This window comes from Gouania willdenowi, chromosome 17 (genome assembly GCF_900634775.1).
Source record: "Gouania willdenowi chromosome 17, fGouWil2.1, whole genome shotgun sequence".
NCBI classification, from domain to species: domain Eukaryota; kingdom Metazoa; phylum Chordata; class Actinopteri; order Blenniiformes; family Gobiesocidae; genus Gouania; species Gouania willdenowi.
Genome location: NC_041060.1, coordinates 11,389,055 through 11,405,756, shown reverse-complemented (window position 1 = coordinate 11,405,756; position 16,702 = coordinate 11,389,055). Strand labels below are relative to the sequence as shown.

Sequence of the window (16,702 nt, the reverse complement as noted above, 5' to 3'; positions counted from 1 at the left end):
CGTCTGGCAAGCCCTGTAACTCTGTGTTTCTATAATAGAGATGGAGCTGTCCTTTTTCACTATTCTAATGGTCATGCAGGCATCTCCCTCCCCCCTTCTGCTCTGTTCTTCAAAGGACTTCTGGTGGAAGCTTCTTTAGAGTGAAGATTCAGGACTTGGAGCATGTGATGACTGAGGAGGGTATCTCACTATCTCGCACTAATGAAATGTGTGAGCGTGTGTGTGTGTGAAGACGACCTGGCTTCTTTTAGCCTTAAGTGATAAAGATGGAAGTAGCAGTCTTTTGAAATACGGCTGTGACTATAATGAAGATGGGCTGATTAACACGAGTATAATATGTTATCATTGCGCTGTAATCAGGTCTGTGTGGTAATAATGAGGCTTTTAACGCTGTGAGGGGCGGATTCCCTAAGATCTGAAATAAAGGGTGGTAATTCAGTTTTTTCCCCAAATCCTTTAGTGAAGCAGTTTCCTCACCTGCTGTGTGGAAGTCACTAAGATTGCAGCAATGATTAGTGCACGTGCAGAACTGGTGCAGACCGCACATATTTGAATGAGCGTTTTGTACGTGTTGTGTTGAACATGGAGGGTGAACATGAGTGCGTGGAAGCGAAAATAAAAATGTGGAGCAGCAGAATTGGAGATGTTCGTAGAGGAAACAAATAAAGAATGGATGAATTACAGCAGATAGATAGATAGATATTCTTTATTCATCCCGCAGTGGAGAAATGTGTGTGAATGTGACTGTGAGTGACGAATGGGTGCATGCATGCTGATGATTGCATGCATGTGTGTGAGACAGTGATCCACGGAGGAGAGAAGAATGCACGTCCAGCTTTTTTTCCCTCTCTCTCTCTGACACACACACACACACACACACACACACACACACAACTGGAGCCTTTTTTCATCTCCGCTGTGTTTTCTGTCCGCATTTACTGCAGCGGTGATCTCTGCGCGTGTGTTTGCACCTGCTTTTCAGTTGTGCTATTTTCTGGTACTAAAACTATCACCTCAAACAGTTTTTTCATAAATTGCATTGCTCCCCCTGCATACATTTATTTGCATTTCCTTCTCCCATATTTTTGCTCCCCCTGGGAGATCCGCCTACTATGCATATTCATTAGGAGGAAACACGCTAAATGAATTGGCATTGGGAAGCACAGCTGCGGTGCATTTCTGATTTCCTGGGCTTTGTACTCCTAATTAGCGCGGAGTGAAGTTTGCACACGTTATAATACCACTAAACCTTTAGTTTAGTGGTATTATATTATTGCCTCTCTTTAAACAAAAAAAGGTGTACTGATAGAAAATAAAGTAATTCAAAGGTTCTCATATGCCTATTTTACACCTATGTGCAGCTAACCTTTCCTTCCATGTCAGAACAACCATGCAAAGATCACAAGCTGCTTTCACATCGGTATATTTGTCTTCGACTCGGGCCAAAAGAGCGAGAAAGAGCTGATCATTTTATCCCCTTTATTGGGCTCAGTTAGTGTTCTCAGCGCATTGTTATATCCGCTCCAAACAGCCTCTGATGCTGCAGTTGCATCAGCTACTCGCTTGGGGAGCGCTGTTAGTCTAGTAGAGGCTTCTCTCAGCAGACAGAAATGAGAAGAAGTGACTCTCATTTATTGTTCAAAGCGAGTGAGCGCAAATAATATTCCTGTTCCTTCATCACGTTCAACAATCGAGCACCAACAAATTATCATGCTTTTAATGTTTTCTTTCAGGCTGTAACCGGTATCCTGCCCACCCACAATGCCATGCGCTCTACATCTTCTTCGACACTTCCTGTGTTTGATTTGAGCCAAGGACAAAATGACCATAGCGCGACAAGCTAAACTGGCTTGTTAAACCGAGCAGAGTAAAATGGCGTGTAGTACGGTTCAGACTTATGGTTTTAAAGCATCTTCTTGTTGTGGTTTCAACGATATATCCAGGTCTTTTAAAACAGAGCAGAGTGAAGCTCTGTGCAATGTTTGTTTTGACGCTGCTTGGCGCAGGAGATATGACGTTCTTTTTGTACGGCTCTGATTTGCTGTTTTTTCTTAACCGAGGACGTGTGCAAAAACGGCCGCATTACCATACCCACTTTCTTAGAAAAGTAAGGACGTGGGTGTGGCTTATTGCCAGGCTGCTTTTTTTAATACATTTTTTTTTAGGATCTTTTACCAATTTGCCAAAGGCCAGCCTTCAATTTACCCCCTCAGCATCCATTTGCACATCTTTGTCATTCTAATCAAAACGCATCACCTGAGCTCTCATTTACCGCACATACTCCGGGCCGAGCCCGAGCCCATGTGGATTGATGGAAATTAAGAACAAACCTGACCCAAGCGCGACCAGCCAGTTGGGTCCCTTTGGACTCAGGCAAAGATCTTCTGCTCTTGTACACACTGCCAAAACAAGGTGGACTATCCTAGAACATTATAACCGTTCTAGGATTCTACGGTGTGAACCAACCCTAATGTCTCCTGTAACGTGAGACGGTTTACACCACTTACATTCCAAAAACACAAAAATGGTTAATTGGAGTATCTGAATTGGCCAATGGACAGAATGGTGTCAGGGCTCCCGTCCAGGCTGTAGCTTACCCAAACTTACATGTTTCAACTATTGTAGACCAGACTCCCTTGATACAGGATCTATAAATACGCAGAAGTTGCAAGAATGATGAGAGAACCTCAAACAAAAAACAAAAACTTGTTGCAACAAAAGAAATTGGCATATGAACCCTAAATCTGCAATCCGTTATGTAAAAAAGTAAAAACAAATGTTTGGAGAAGTAATGAACAGCTGAGGGAGTATTTAAGCCCCCTAAAGCTAATGATAGGCATACTTCCTCGAGTTTGTGCTATAAAAAGATTTTCTGTTAAAATAGCTGATTATATACTCAACTTTATCCCAGGCAGCATCTACGCTGTAAAATATCATCAACAGATTCAAAGAATCTTGACTGATCTTTGAGCTGGTACACAGAATAAAACGTGGGAGGATTCTCATTAGGAAATTGCTGCTCAGGCTCTGGAACTACCTCAGAAATCAGGGTCTGTAATACAGACGTAAGACAAGTTACATCTTTATTGTCTGTGGAAATGATCCAGAAATGTTGCCGTCGTCTCCAGTACGAAGCTTATTTAGACTAGAATAAGTTAAAATGGAAAGCAGCTCAGTGGTCAGGAATTAGTTTACATTCATATTCCAGATTCTAAAGAAGAAAGGACCGCCCAGCTTCTCATCGGCTTTTCATAATCCAGAATCTTTCATGGTATAGTATGGAGTGATATAGATTGCCTATATAATGGCGTGCATTAACATTATCTGGAAAGGTGCCAGTAATCCTGATGGGGTTCCATCCATACAACATGGAATGTCTTTATGGTGAGGCCTTGCTTTAATTTTAAGGAGAAAATGCAAAACCACAAACCGCATTTAGTCTCCACAATAGTCTGGAAAGTTGCCAACTTTAAAACGCAAAGAAAGAAAGAAAGTAATTCAGGTTACCAGAACTCTCCCAATCTGTATCAAAACGTGATATTTAGGAAAGACAGACGTAGAGCATGCAATATGTCCCTCTGTACTTTGGTTCCTAGTCATAAACAACGATGAAGTCGACAAATGGAGCATAAAGTATGATTGTTGGCATGACAACGTTTTGTATTAATGGACTCTTTTGTAACTGTACAGGGAGCAGGTGCCGTCACAGGTCATTGGGTCTTTTGTGATAAACAGACTTCTGAGAGGAAGCTACAGTAATCTGAATCTGTCTCAATAAACTTTTTCACTGTTGCTGCCTTGAGTTTTGGCTGATGCCAATCCAATTCAATATTAACACAAATTAAACTTACTTTTATTACTCATTTTATAGTCTGGAATGTTAGCGAAGGCTTGATCAAGTGATTATTGATCGGCAACAGTGGGTATGAGAGAAATTAAGCAATTGTTTACAAATGGGTTGCGTACATTTTAAGCTTAAATATGAGAATATTCAACAATTGGGTAAATTGGATAACATAATAAATTGGTAAAGACCCTGAAATAAGACCTCAATAAATCCAATAAAACAAATGATGTATCTGAGAGCTTTTATTGGAGGTTTTAGATGCCGGTTGATATAATCCGATACTCGTTTTTTTTTCTTATATCGGACCGATTTCCAATATCAAATCAGGACACCCATATTGTTTTTTTTGTTAACCGTTTACAGTTGCTCCATGATGGATGAGAACAGTACATTATAATACACCATGAACAGTTCCTGCATTGAAGGACTTAAAACAGAACCCTGCATTCGTGTTGGCTTTGTTTTAACTACGTTTTTAACCAAGTTTAGTGTTTTTAATCCTCTCGGCGACAAGCATTTATTTTTGGATTGTTGTATTTATTGTATGTGTTCTGGTTTGTTGTCTGCTTGATGATTGTTCTGCTCGGTGCAAAACAAATTGCCCCCAGAGGATATTAAAAACCTTGAACCTATTTGCAAATGTGAGTAATCAATTCAACAACGCTGGCCCAAAATTTACTGAAGGAGTCTAGACGATAACAATGTGATTTATAAGGAGGATCCAATTCACAGTGTGAGAGCACGTCAACAACTAAAAGCACATTCTGCCCATCCTCTGCTTCAGTACGGATCAGATCTGAAATTAAAAAAAAAACAATAAAGGCACACTAAGTAACATCTGAGAGTGAAGGCAGAAGGAATGCTGCATGATTGAAAAACTATCACATTACACAAAGTTTAACGAAGCCGACTGATGATTTTTTAACTAGGAATGAATTAAGAATCAAACAATTACACATCTAGACACAAAACCTCCAGAGTGTGTTGCAAGAAACTTGAGATATCATACTTGGTTACAAGCATTAGACTGTACAAACTCATTACGTGTTAGTGCCAGCTTGTAGCCTATGCTCAAAACGACTTTTTGTTGCATTATTGGAAGCTTATTTTGTTGTGACTGCTTTTGCTTATAACAGTAGAATCAGCTGATTCTCCAATTTTCCTTTCTTTTCTTTACTTTTCTTTTATTTTCTGACTTCCTCTATTCAAAGTCAATGGGAAGAAGGTTCTGTTTGTCTCAAAAGGCGGAAGCTATGTCCTTTTTCTTTATTTTTTGCGAATCGGTACATGCATTGGATTGTAATTTTATACAAAAGGGTAAAAAAATAGAATGTACTACTTGTTCTCTTTTCAGAATAAACTTCCAAAAGGCCTTTTTAAAAACTGTTCTTTTATGCAGCAGGGATTTTTGAATTCAGACCAGTTCAATCACAAGGGGGTCGCAGGTTTTAAGTGAAAAAATTAACAATTTCAACATGATTGTGCCCAAGTTTGCACTTCCAAGTATGGAAGACATCTACCCAATAAGTGACATGTACTTCAATGTCCATTTTGTGTAATAATTTGAAAAAATAAATTAATAAAAAATTGCATCATTTTGGAGAAAAACAACAGTTCTTTCAACAACAATTTAAACGGAAATATTTGGTGATTTACACAATGATTTACAGTTTGCTGTTGGTGTGTATTAAAGTATTTAACATTTGATATGAGAAGATTTATACTCTTTTTAAATAAAGAATAGACTCCAGCCAAATGCACATGGGTGACTTTAAATTTATGAACAAAAAGCCTTGATTTCTAAGCAACATTACCATGACGTTTTTCATAATAATTTAAGTGTTCATAAAAATGTTGGAACAAAATTATCTTTCAGACTCTGTGTCTACTAATTGCATCATTTCACTTTCTCCTACATGTGGACTGAATCAGATCACTCTGAAGGGCCAAATTTGGCCCCTGGGCCTTGAGTTTGACAAATGTGTTATAGACAGAAAGATTCATTATGGAGTAAATGTCACAATAAACCCTGAATAACAAAACTGACTAACTTCAAATAATAAATAAGATTACAAAACAACTGCATGTTAAAAGAACAACTGTAGATACATCTGTCTGACATTAAAAGCAGCTGGAGATCAATGGGTCAATGATTGTGTAATGATGATGGAGATGATGATGATGGCTTGATGGTGCGAGATGTTTGTGAGTCTGAGTGATGAAAGCATTATTATTCACTTCCGAGGATGAGTGGTGATCAGGGGAGGAAGAGGAAGAGCGAGAGAGACTAAAGTGTGGATATCAGAGATGGTGAGAGAGAGAGAGGAGCTATTTCAACGAGTCACGCGAGAGAGAGAGAGAGAGAGAGAGAGAGAGAGAGAGAGACGAGAAGAGAGAGGAGAGAGAGAGAGAGAGAGAGAGAGAGGAGAGAGAGAGAGAGTAGAGAGAGAATAGAGAAGAGAAGAGAAGAGAGAGAGAGAGGAGAGAGAGAGAGAGAGAGAGAGAGAGAGAGAGAGAGAGAGAGAAAGAAACAGCGCGTGTCCTTCTTTGCTGTGTTTGGTGACCGGCTGATGGCAGCAGGAGAGACGGACGCACAAACTTGAGACAATCACTGTTAGATTTGACCCTTAAAGGTAAGAATCCACATGGATCTTCTTTATATGCACGCGTTTCTGTCACTGTCAGCGTTTGGCAGTGTTTTTTCCTCCGGACTGGCTGAAGATCAGAACCGGTTTTCCCATCGCTTGATGTTGGGATTTTCCCTCTGTGGCATCACTGGTTTTTATTTAGCAGCCACCTGATCTTATTGGAATAGCGCAATCTAAAACTGACATTATGTCAATTTCAAATTATTATTATTATTATTATTATTATTTAGATATGGTCATTCTGACATATCTTACTATGTTTTAATCCTGCAATAACTCATATTCTGTCTGTTGGGTGTTTGGGGGAAAAAGAAAAAGTAGCCCATTATGTTACATTTTGGACTCACTGGTCAGTGATGAATGTTGGGCTGACACCGTGTTCACTTACAGTTTGACATGATCTAACCTATAGAGTCCTCATAGAAAGCTCTCGGTCAAAGAAGATTGACGACCTGTTTGTTCCCTTGGCGCGCGCACTAATGCGCGCTTTGATGTGGGGGAATTTCACCGCTATAATAACTGTTGTATACACTGACTGATTGGCGTATTGATCCCGTCCATCGATTTTTGAAGGAAGATTTGTAGTTAGTCACATGTGGGGATGTTTCTCACTCAGACCTGCACAGTCGTGAAGAAGATGCTACTTTGGCAAATTTTGGACAGACGCGGTGTTTTTTTTTTTTTTTTCTTTTCTTTTTTACGCAGCAGCAGCTGACAGACTGACACACGGGGCACCGACACCCCGCACAGCCTGCCGGTTCAGCGCGTCTTTAATGGGCTTCATCGGCTGCGCGTCGCTTCAAAAACCCGCGGCTTAATTGCGTCCATTTATTACGCGACCCTTTAAGATGATGATGATGATGATGAGTGTTTGGCTTCTCTCTCAGAGGATGCCACTGATGCGCTTATGTCTGTGTGATAACCTCTGTTGTTTTATCCTCTGCACTAAAATGTCGTTTTGTTGTTGTTTTGTGTGAGACCTCAGGCACACATATTGCCCTTCTGCGAAATACATTTGCTTAGATTTATGACCTGCCTCCTCAGGTTATATCGATTATCGCATGCCATGCCTGCTGTGCTGTTTTTTTTTATTTTTTATTTTTTTTTGTCAGAGCAAGAAAAAGTGGGCCTGCCATATCTATATATAATTTTTCAGAGCACACCAAAGCTTTGATATAGTCTTTTCTGCAGCTGGGTCAATTCTCATGTGGAAAAAAACAACCAACCTTATTATAGTACCTTGTTGAGTAGACACACACACACACACACACACACACACACACACACACACACACACACACACACACACACACACACACACACACACACACACACACACACACACACACACAGGTCAAAGTAACAGAATACTGACTGTAACTGTAACTCACGTTACTGTATATGAGTTGCATTTGTGAGTACTTCTATTTTTTCCGAGTACAACACTAAATCTTAAGTAAGTTTTAAAGGAAGTAAAGTAGTTTGTTACATTTCTGCACCTAACAGTTATTGAGTAAATTATGCATATTTTTTGTGATTATTTTTTAAAATTTTTCCTTTTCATGGCCATTGAACATTAACACATACAGTATGTTCTTAGTTGTTCCATTTATGATCAACTCCCAGCCTCTTTCTTGGGTTCAGGTTGTGGTTTCTACCTATTATGTTGTTACATGGCACATTTTTAGAGTTCCAAAATGTATCAATACTTAGAGCCTGATAATTATTTACATTTTGATTTGAATTCATTGGTGTTTATTATTATTTATTTTTGAAAAGTATTGTACAGTTCGACACACTTTTTTATTTTATACAGATGCCTTTGTGGCAAAATAAATAAATAAATAAATAAAGCTCCATTTGTGCAGGATTTGGTGTCTTCCTTTTTAAGTTTATACATGAGATGTTTACTGTACGCAAAGGGAACCGTGGCAAGATTTATTACCAAAAATAAACGTGGGGGGGTGAAAGTAACGAGTAACTTTTACTTTGAGTACTATTTAATTGAGTTACTTTTTACTTGTATGCAAGTATTTTATGTATTATTAACTTGTACTCATGCTTGAGTACAATTTCAATAAAATAACAGTACTTCTACGTTAGTAGGATGTATCAGTACTCTTTCCACCTCTACACACACACACACACACACACACCAATAGATGTAATTGGTAGGACATGTTTATGTAGAAGCTCATGGTTTATACATCAGTTACCACAGGGTAAAGGTGCAATCAGCTCGATTTGCAAAAACACTTGTTTACATAAATTATGTGTGCTTGTGATTATTTTGTGTCTGCTCTTGATTGCACATACCCAGGTTTAAGAGATTATGCATGGCAACGAGCGCACATTTCTGTGCCTTTTTAACGTGGTTCTTGAATGAGAATCATAAACTTCAGCTTTTAACTGTTTACACTGATTATTTACTGTGGTTTCCCCAGACACTGTAGATTGATGAGTAAACTAGAGATGAGGGAAAGAAGAAGAGGAGGTTGGATGACATTAACTGAAAGACGGTGTATAGCTTTGGAGAAGATGAAGCAGATGAAAGGTAGACAGAGGGATAAAAGACAAGTGATGAGGAGTGATTGAGAGATTAAAAGAAGATATTGAAAGAGAAGACAGTGGTTGGCAGAGGTATAAAGAGTACTGAATCCTACTTAAGGAAATAATACATAAAATACTCAAGTACAAGTAAAAAGTAGCTCAATTAAATAGTACTTATAGTAAAAGTTACTAGTTACTTTCACCTCCCACCTTTATTTTTGGTAATAAATCTTGCCACGGTTCCCTTGCATACAGTAAACATCTCATGTATAAACTTAAAAAGGAAGAGATTAAATCTTGCACAAATGGAACTTAATTTATTTTCCACAAAGGCATCAAATAAAGCAACGCTAATTAATACAATTTAAAATATTATTAAATAATCCTCAGGATCTAAGTATAGCTAAATTTATGAACTCTAAACTTAAAAGAAAATAACTGGCATTCAATGCTGTTTTGACGCGGTGCATTATGTTTAATCTGGTTGGTCGGCTCTGATGTGACGCATTTGATTGTTGTCTGGTCATTTCTTTTTTTTTGTTTTGTCGTTTCACAATGTCCGTTGATCATTTTAAAACAAAAAATAATAATTTACTCAGTAAAGGTTGGGTGTAGACATGTAACAAATAATTACTTTTAAAATATACTTAAAGCAGAACTAAGTAACTTGCGCTTTGCGCTCCCCCTAAAGGTCCCTTTGGTTATGTCACTGTCGTAAAAACTCCGCCCCACCCACAGCTACATGCACACCTTTGCTCTCCCAAGACGGTAGCAACCGATCACTGAAAAATCCTAATACAACAGTGACACTCAGGGTACTTTCACACACATGTGACCATGTGAACAGTATGAGGAAGTGAGACAAGTAAAATAAATAATTGATGTGGGAGTGATACGGAAGGGAGTGTGGACATGTATGTGATGTTTGCTGACAAAGTGGCTCTGAAAATGGATGGATGGATATTTGTGTGTGTGCTGCCTGACGGAGCGCTGGGTTGCGAGTGTGAGTGCGTTCCTGTTGCCGCGACGACAGTGTGTTTGCATTGGCCTGCCGTAAACCAGTACGTCTTTGTACCACCAAGTCAGAGGCAGGAAAGTTGCAAGTGCTGTTTTCTGGCCAGAGACAGCAGGAGGTGATGAAAGACCCCCCCAATCACCCCATAAACACTTGTATTACCCTCACAGGGACTATGAGAAGGATTTATTAAAGTGAAAAGGTTACTTAGTTCTGCTTTAAAGGTATTGTGGACGATGTTGTTTTGTCTTCAACTTCCAGGTGGATCACCTTAACTATTGGTCCTCCTAATTGTCAATCATTCTGATGATATGTTTACGTAAGGCCGTCGTACGTGCTCGTGCTTGGTGTGCATTGGGTCCTTTGAAAATGGATTTTCTCTTAATGGAGGCCAATTTGACCTAGTGGGAAAAGTGCAAATGTTCTTTTGGAAGGAATGCCTGTATAAGCGATGCCGACTCCAACTTGTAAACAGAGCTGTGCACGAGGAAAACTGGGCTCGTGCACACTCTGTCGCACACGTAGGCGTTCCCTCTTGAGCAGGTACAGTTCTGCCCATGTGTAGAGGGGCATTTCTTTTCTAAACTTTGGGAAAGTTGTCCTTTATACCTTTAAATACAAGTGTAATGACTGATTTAGAAATGTACCCATAAAAGCTACTCATTTACAGTAACGTGAGTACTTGTAATCCATTACTTACACATCTGGTGGTTGGAACAGAACAGTAGCACAGAGTCTGTGACTTATACCTGTGATAAAACTGCCTCCAGAAAAGAGGCTGCAAATAGAGCTGCTGTTGCTGTGACAGGAAAGGGATGCACTAAATACCAATAGAAGACATTACTGTGTGTCATGGTGGACGGTGAGCAAAGGTATTGGGATAGATGGTGGGCAACTTGGAAGGTAACTGACAGAGTAAGAGAGAGGCAGAATCAGAGGAAAGTACCTGAAAAATAGCTGAAAGTACAAATACCATCAATGAAAATGACTTTGAAAAACACGTTTTACTTCACTTTTACCAAAGTCTGCATAAAAAGAAGCAAGATAACCATAAATGTTTCTCCCCTTCTCTTTATTTTACGTTTAGGCAAATGAAAAGTGATAAAACAAACAAAGTTGTTCTGTTCGTGCTCTCAGACATGCCGATTCCAGATTAATTATATTCATATTTTAATTTGTAATAAGTAACAAGGTGGCAAAAATAAAAGTAACGAAGTATAAGTATGTATTTTAACTTTTAATAGTAAAGTAAAAGTGAAAGTGCTGATTTAAAAAAATAAAAACAACTCAAGTAAAGTACAAATCATCAAAAAAAGACATGTATTGTAACAAAGTACATTTACTTCGTATACTTACTTTACTTCGTCACTATACACCTCTGGGCAGAATGTAGTAAGGCTGGGTTAAGAAAAATAATCAATAAAGCAATTTGAATGAGTTTGCCTCTGAATGGGCTGATATTTATTGATAAAATCTAAAAAGTGATCATTTAATACACCTTTTTCAATAGCATAGTAATGCAGTCCTGATAATAGATAGTATTTGTAATATTGTTCAGAGTTAGTTGCCATTTACAGCATTGGTTATCTGAGAATCTTTTCCGTATTCAAGTAAAAGTGGAACCTTGACTGAAATATCCTGAACAGAGTCAAAAATCGAATCGAATCTGGCCCTTGTGAATCAAATTGATCTGGTAAATCTGAATCAATATCCAGCTCTAGAATTTATTACACTAAATGTGAGTTATGACATGTGCGCATGTCATATGTACACAACCATTGTTTCCTGCCTCTTGTGGATTTGAAGGCGTTGCCAAGAGCTCAGAGCGTCTAGCTCTTTAAAGACCTCATCAAATACAATCAATATTACAGTCAATGTCAGAGATGCATCCAAAAATGCTAATCTTCGTTGTGTCTGGAGTAACAATGTTATCATACGTAGCCGTCCTTATTGAAAACGTACACAGGGGAGATTGGGTAAATGATCAGTGAGGCTGCGTTTTCTTTTGATTTCCTCTAATGAGAATGGGAGAACCCCCAAGATGAGCACCCATGGGAGCTTTTTTTGTTCTGCCAACATGTGGCAGTCAACAAACGCTTCTATCATTCATTAGCTGACAATTCTGAGAAATGAATCAGACAATAGGAGCCTCCCAGGGACAATTGTGTACGACGACGCGGAAGTGTATCCGTCATGCTCAAGACATGAACATTCCCCCAGGGCCATCGCGCACCGATAATGCTATTAGAGAGTTCCCCCATACGAGAAGATTCCAGGATATAACCTCTTACCTCTCCTCAGATTCTACTCCTTATCCTTGCTTTTTAGACATGCGGGAAATCAGAATCAATCGTAAAAAAAATAATCTTTTTTCATGTGGTGTCATTCTTTTGAAGGGGGAGTAAAAAGCCTGTGACACGGCAGTGACTTTGTGCAGAACCAAATCGCAGCTTATCATCTCCAATTACCTACTCAAGGCGAGTGACTGACGAGCCATTTTTCATCCATGTGTGGCACCCCCCTTTTAAGTCTGGATAGATGTAGATCACCATGCACTGTGCTTTCCCTCAGTGCCCTGTAATGGTGAGTGGCCCATCAAAGGGAGGGAAGATACATGAATGCTGATGTGGGCTTTTCAGAAGAAAAAAGGGAAATTCACAGCAAAGATCTCAGTGAAATCTTGTGGGATTTGACTTTATCTTTTTCTATGCTCAAAAGCTGGAGCATGAACAAATTAGGGCAGGCGAACCAACACCTTTCCAACGTTAGTTAGTCTAGGGCAGGGGTGTCAAACTCATTCTCACTCAGGGGCCAAATACGAAGCAGTTTGATCTCAAGTGGGCCACAGATTGTGGGGGAAAAAAGAGCAATTTCAACATCAATGTGCCCTTGTTTGCACTTCACGTAAAAACTGATGCAAACAGTTTATAATGCACCAGCAATATCAAAGCAATAAGGGCTAAATATCAGTCCCTGTGGGATTGCCAATTCAAAATTTCTTGATTTTTGTGACAATTTTGTTCTGTAATTTAAGGCAAATTTGAGGCATTATTTGTGAGGATTTGAGTAAAATTGAGTTCTTTGGACCATTTGTGACAGCAGCAAATGTTCTAGTGTTTCAATTAATTTATGAATTTGTCAGGACTGAGATATCTACAACTGATTCATTTTAGTAATTTACACAGTGGTTATTGCTTTCGCTTTCATTTTACTTTGTTCTGCAGGCTGATTTGAATCCTCTAAAGCGGGGGTTCTGAACTGGTCTCACCCTTGGCCTGGGACCCATTATTTTGCCACGGTCATTAAATCGCGACCCACTTTTTTTTTTTTTTTAGAATTCTAGACTTTTAGTTAAAAAAAAAAGCTGTTGAACACATATGTAATCTTTTTAAAAACATACATTTATATATTTTCCTGTGCAATATGCATTTCACAGCATGCAAGTCCAAAATGAGACATACATTAAGTATTTATTCTTATCAGCTGTCTGCGACTCGCTCAGTACAGGTTTGTGAACCACTTTTGGGTCCCGACCCACCAGTTGAGAATCACTGATCTAAAGGGCCGGACATAGCCCATAGAAAACAATTCAATTCAAATTTATTTGTATAAAGCAAATTACAACAAAGTCCTCTCAATGCGCTTATCAAAACATAAAATTCATAATAAGAAAGAAAAAACCCAACAAGATCCACATGAATAAGCAAATATTAACTTCCTGAAACGGAAAAAGGCATGACATGGAATTCAGTATACCCTCATCTACAAATTTTGTGAGAATGTCACACATTACCAAGATAATGTCTCAATTCAACTGGTGTTTAAATGTAGTTAAATGTAAAAGGTAATCTTACAATATTTGAACATCCTGTTTTGACTTCTGAAGCAAAGAAAAATACAATTATTTTCAAGATTTAACATAATTAATTACTATTAATCATATTTTTTGGCATGATTTCGGGAAGTGTAATTAACAAAAAATTAGGGAAAAATTATAAAACTGAAATAAATGGAGATGGGTACACCCTAAAAAGGAATTTGGCAAAAGGTGTTACATAAATATGGAGGTCCTATTAGCCACTGATTATGGAAGTAAATGTATGCGGTCATTTAGAGAAAATGGTAATTTTCAACAGTTTGTTGCTTGTACAGTGTTGTTTGTAGATGGCTGATTATTCTTGTAAATTTTCATGAATTTGCACTTGTAATTAATCCTGATTATTTGTATTTAATCCTTATTTAACATTAAATGCTTATTCTTGTGTTAATGTAATCATTGCCTTGATTTATTTTTTACTTTCAATCTTGTACATATCTTTTGTTAGTATTTCTAACCCTGATTTATGGAAGCTAAACAAATGTGGAGTCAGATTGCGCTCAGACTAACAATGATGTTTACTCATAAGCTTAAGACAATGTAGGTGGTCTATGTTTGAGCAGGCAGACTCCATGGAGGGCACACACAATTGGCTACAACTTCAAAAAGTAACAACAAATAATATTTTTAGTGAGCAGAGATTAAAGGCACCCTGACATCAGGCTTGCGAGCACATCCAAATTATACAAATGTGAAATCACGTTCTTGATCTGTTGCTCAGGGGACCTACTGTATGAACGCAGGGGTGGACTGAACGTCTGAGGGGCCCCTTGATTGATGGGAGGCAACCATGAATGGAAGGGATGAAGGCGGAGGGCTCCTCAGAAAAGAGTACAGTAGCAGCTCGCCCCGCTGGAGAGATTATTATACTGAAAGACAGGAGGAACCTCCAGGCTGTGTGTGTTTTCCATTATTAACATGTGTACCCTACTGTGTAGAAATGAGAATGAAAGAGGGCATGGGTATCAGATACTGACAGAACCAGAAAGACTTGTGTGTGTGTGTGTGTGTCCAGTAACCTCAATCCAGTATATTTTGAATTTATTTCTGTTGGTCACACAGGTGATTAGTACTGGTAAATTAATTAGAGTAAAGATTGTGCAAATAGTCCAAGATATCACAATATTACATTTGGCCAATACATAACAATGGTTTACTGTATATTCTTCAATAATGGAATGGATATCAGCCAGAAAACAAATATTGGATTTTATCGGACTGCATCTAAAATCACTGATATACGGTAAGTGCTCCAGCACTTACTGTATATCCATAGTTGACTGTGGTTCACACTCAACAACAAAGTACTGTAGGTGCACCTTAACGTTGGTGCTGGTCTTATCAATTATTTTTCATTTATTTTATTCACTTGTAGAACACTGTACATATTATGTTGAAGGTTAAAATGTATGTAACCAATTGGTTATTAATAAATCGGTCAGTTTTTCTCATACCTACTGTTTCTGACTATTGTTCTATGTTTGAGTAACAACACTTGATCAAGTCTTTTCTAACATTCCACACTACAAAATAAGTAATAAAATTATGTATGATTCGTGCTGATATCGTATCGGGTCAATATCGGTATCGACCGACACGCAAGGCTAAAATATCGGTATCATATCGGAAGTTAAAAAGTTGTATCGGGACATGCCTAATCATAATTATTCATCCATTTTCTGACCGTTTGTTCCTGTTTTTTAGGGTCGCGTGGGTCTGCTGGTGCCTATCGCCAGCTTTCAATGGGCGTTAGGCGGATGTACACCCTGGACAGGGCAACACAGACACACACAACCACTCACATTCACTACTACAGGCAATTTCGAGACTCCAATCAACCTAATGGTCATGTTTTTGGTTTGTGGGAGGAAGCCGTAGTACCCAGAGGAAACTAACGCATTGGGATAACATGCAAACTCCACACAGAAGTGTCCACCCCTGGGCTTGAACCCATGACCTTCTTGTTGTGAGGCAGCACTAAGCCACCGTGCACCCCTATCACAATTGTGTAGACGTTTAATGTTTACTCCTCACATCTATCCATCCTTTCAGCCAGGAGTTCCCTATACATTGATATGTGTGCCTCTGTAGGGAGTCCGATTTTCCATTTCCAAATATCCAAAATTCAGTTTCAGGATTTACCAATATCTGAGTCACACTTTTCTGTTCACACTTTTTTTTTTTTTTACTCTGAGCCAATAACACAATGCTCTGATGTTTACGTGGAGTTCTACAATGTCTAAGAAAATAAAAGTGAGTCAGAGCAGCACTGCTTGTTAGTATGAGACTCATAGCACACGTATTCTACAGCATTTTAAATGCAGAATTAGCAAACAGATGGGACGCTGTTTACCTGAAGTACCGAGTCCTATTGTGAGCAGCCCCAGTGTTCCCAGTGCTGCTGAAGGTAAAGAAGAGTCTGCTTCATTCCCGCTGCTCCAGTTTAGATTTAACACAGCTAAGCTCTGATCAAACCCTGCAGGTTTCCAACCTGCCCAGAACAGGGACAATGGGGATTTTTTACAGGTCCACATAAAACATCCAAAACAAAACAAATGGCAAATGAGGCAAATCATAAAAAAGGAGGATGGAAGTGATTCATACTTTGACTTATCAAGGCTTATAAAGACATTGACTTGTTGACATTGACTTTGTTTACCTCTACAAAAGAACCGCAGACAAACTTGTCCTTCTGAAAACCCAAACTCATTGGATATTTTCATCTGTTTGATCATTCACTGAGAAAAAAAAAGCTTTAATCAGTG

At 38.7% G+C, this 16,702-nt stretch overlaps 1 protein-coding gene across 1 annotated transcript in view; it reads left to right on the top strand.

Annotated features, from left to right (window-relative positions):
• The first annotated feature begins 6,348 nt into the window (after positions 1 to 6,348).
• cdh24b (cadherin 24, type 2b) overlaps positions 6,349 to 16,702 on the top strand; it is a 239,553-nt gene continuing 229,199 nt past the window's right edge. Inside the window, exon 1 of the mRNA XM_028472395.1 lies at positions 6,349 to 6,480. The gene's annotated coding sequence lies outside the window, so the exon portion shown is untranslated. The remainder of the gene's footprint in view (positions 6,481 to 16,702) is intronic.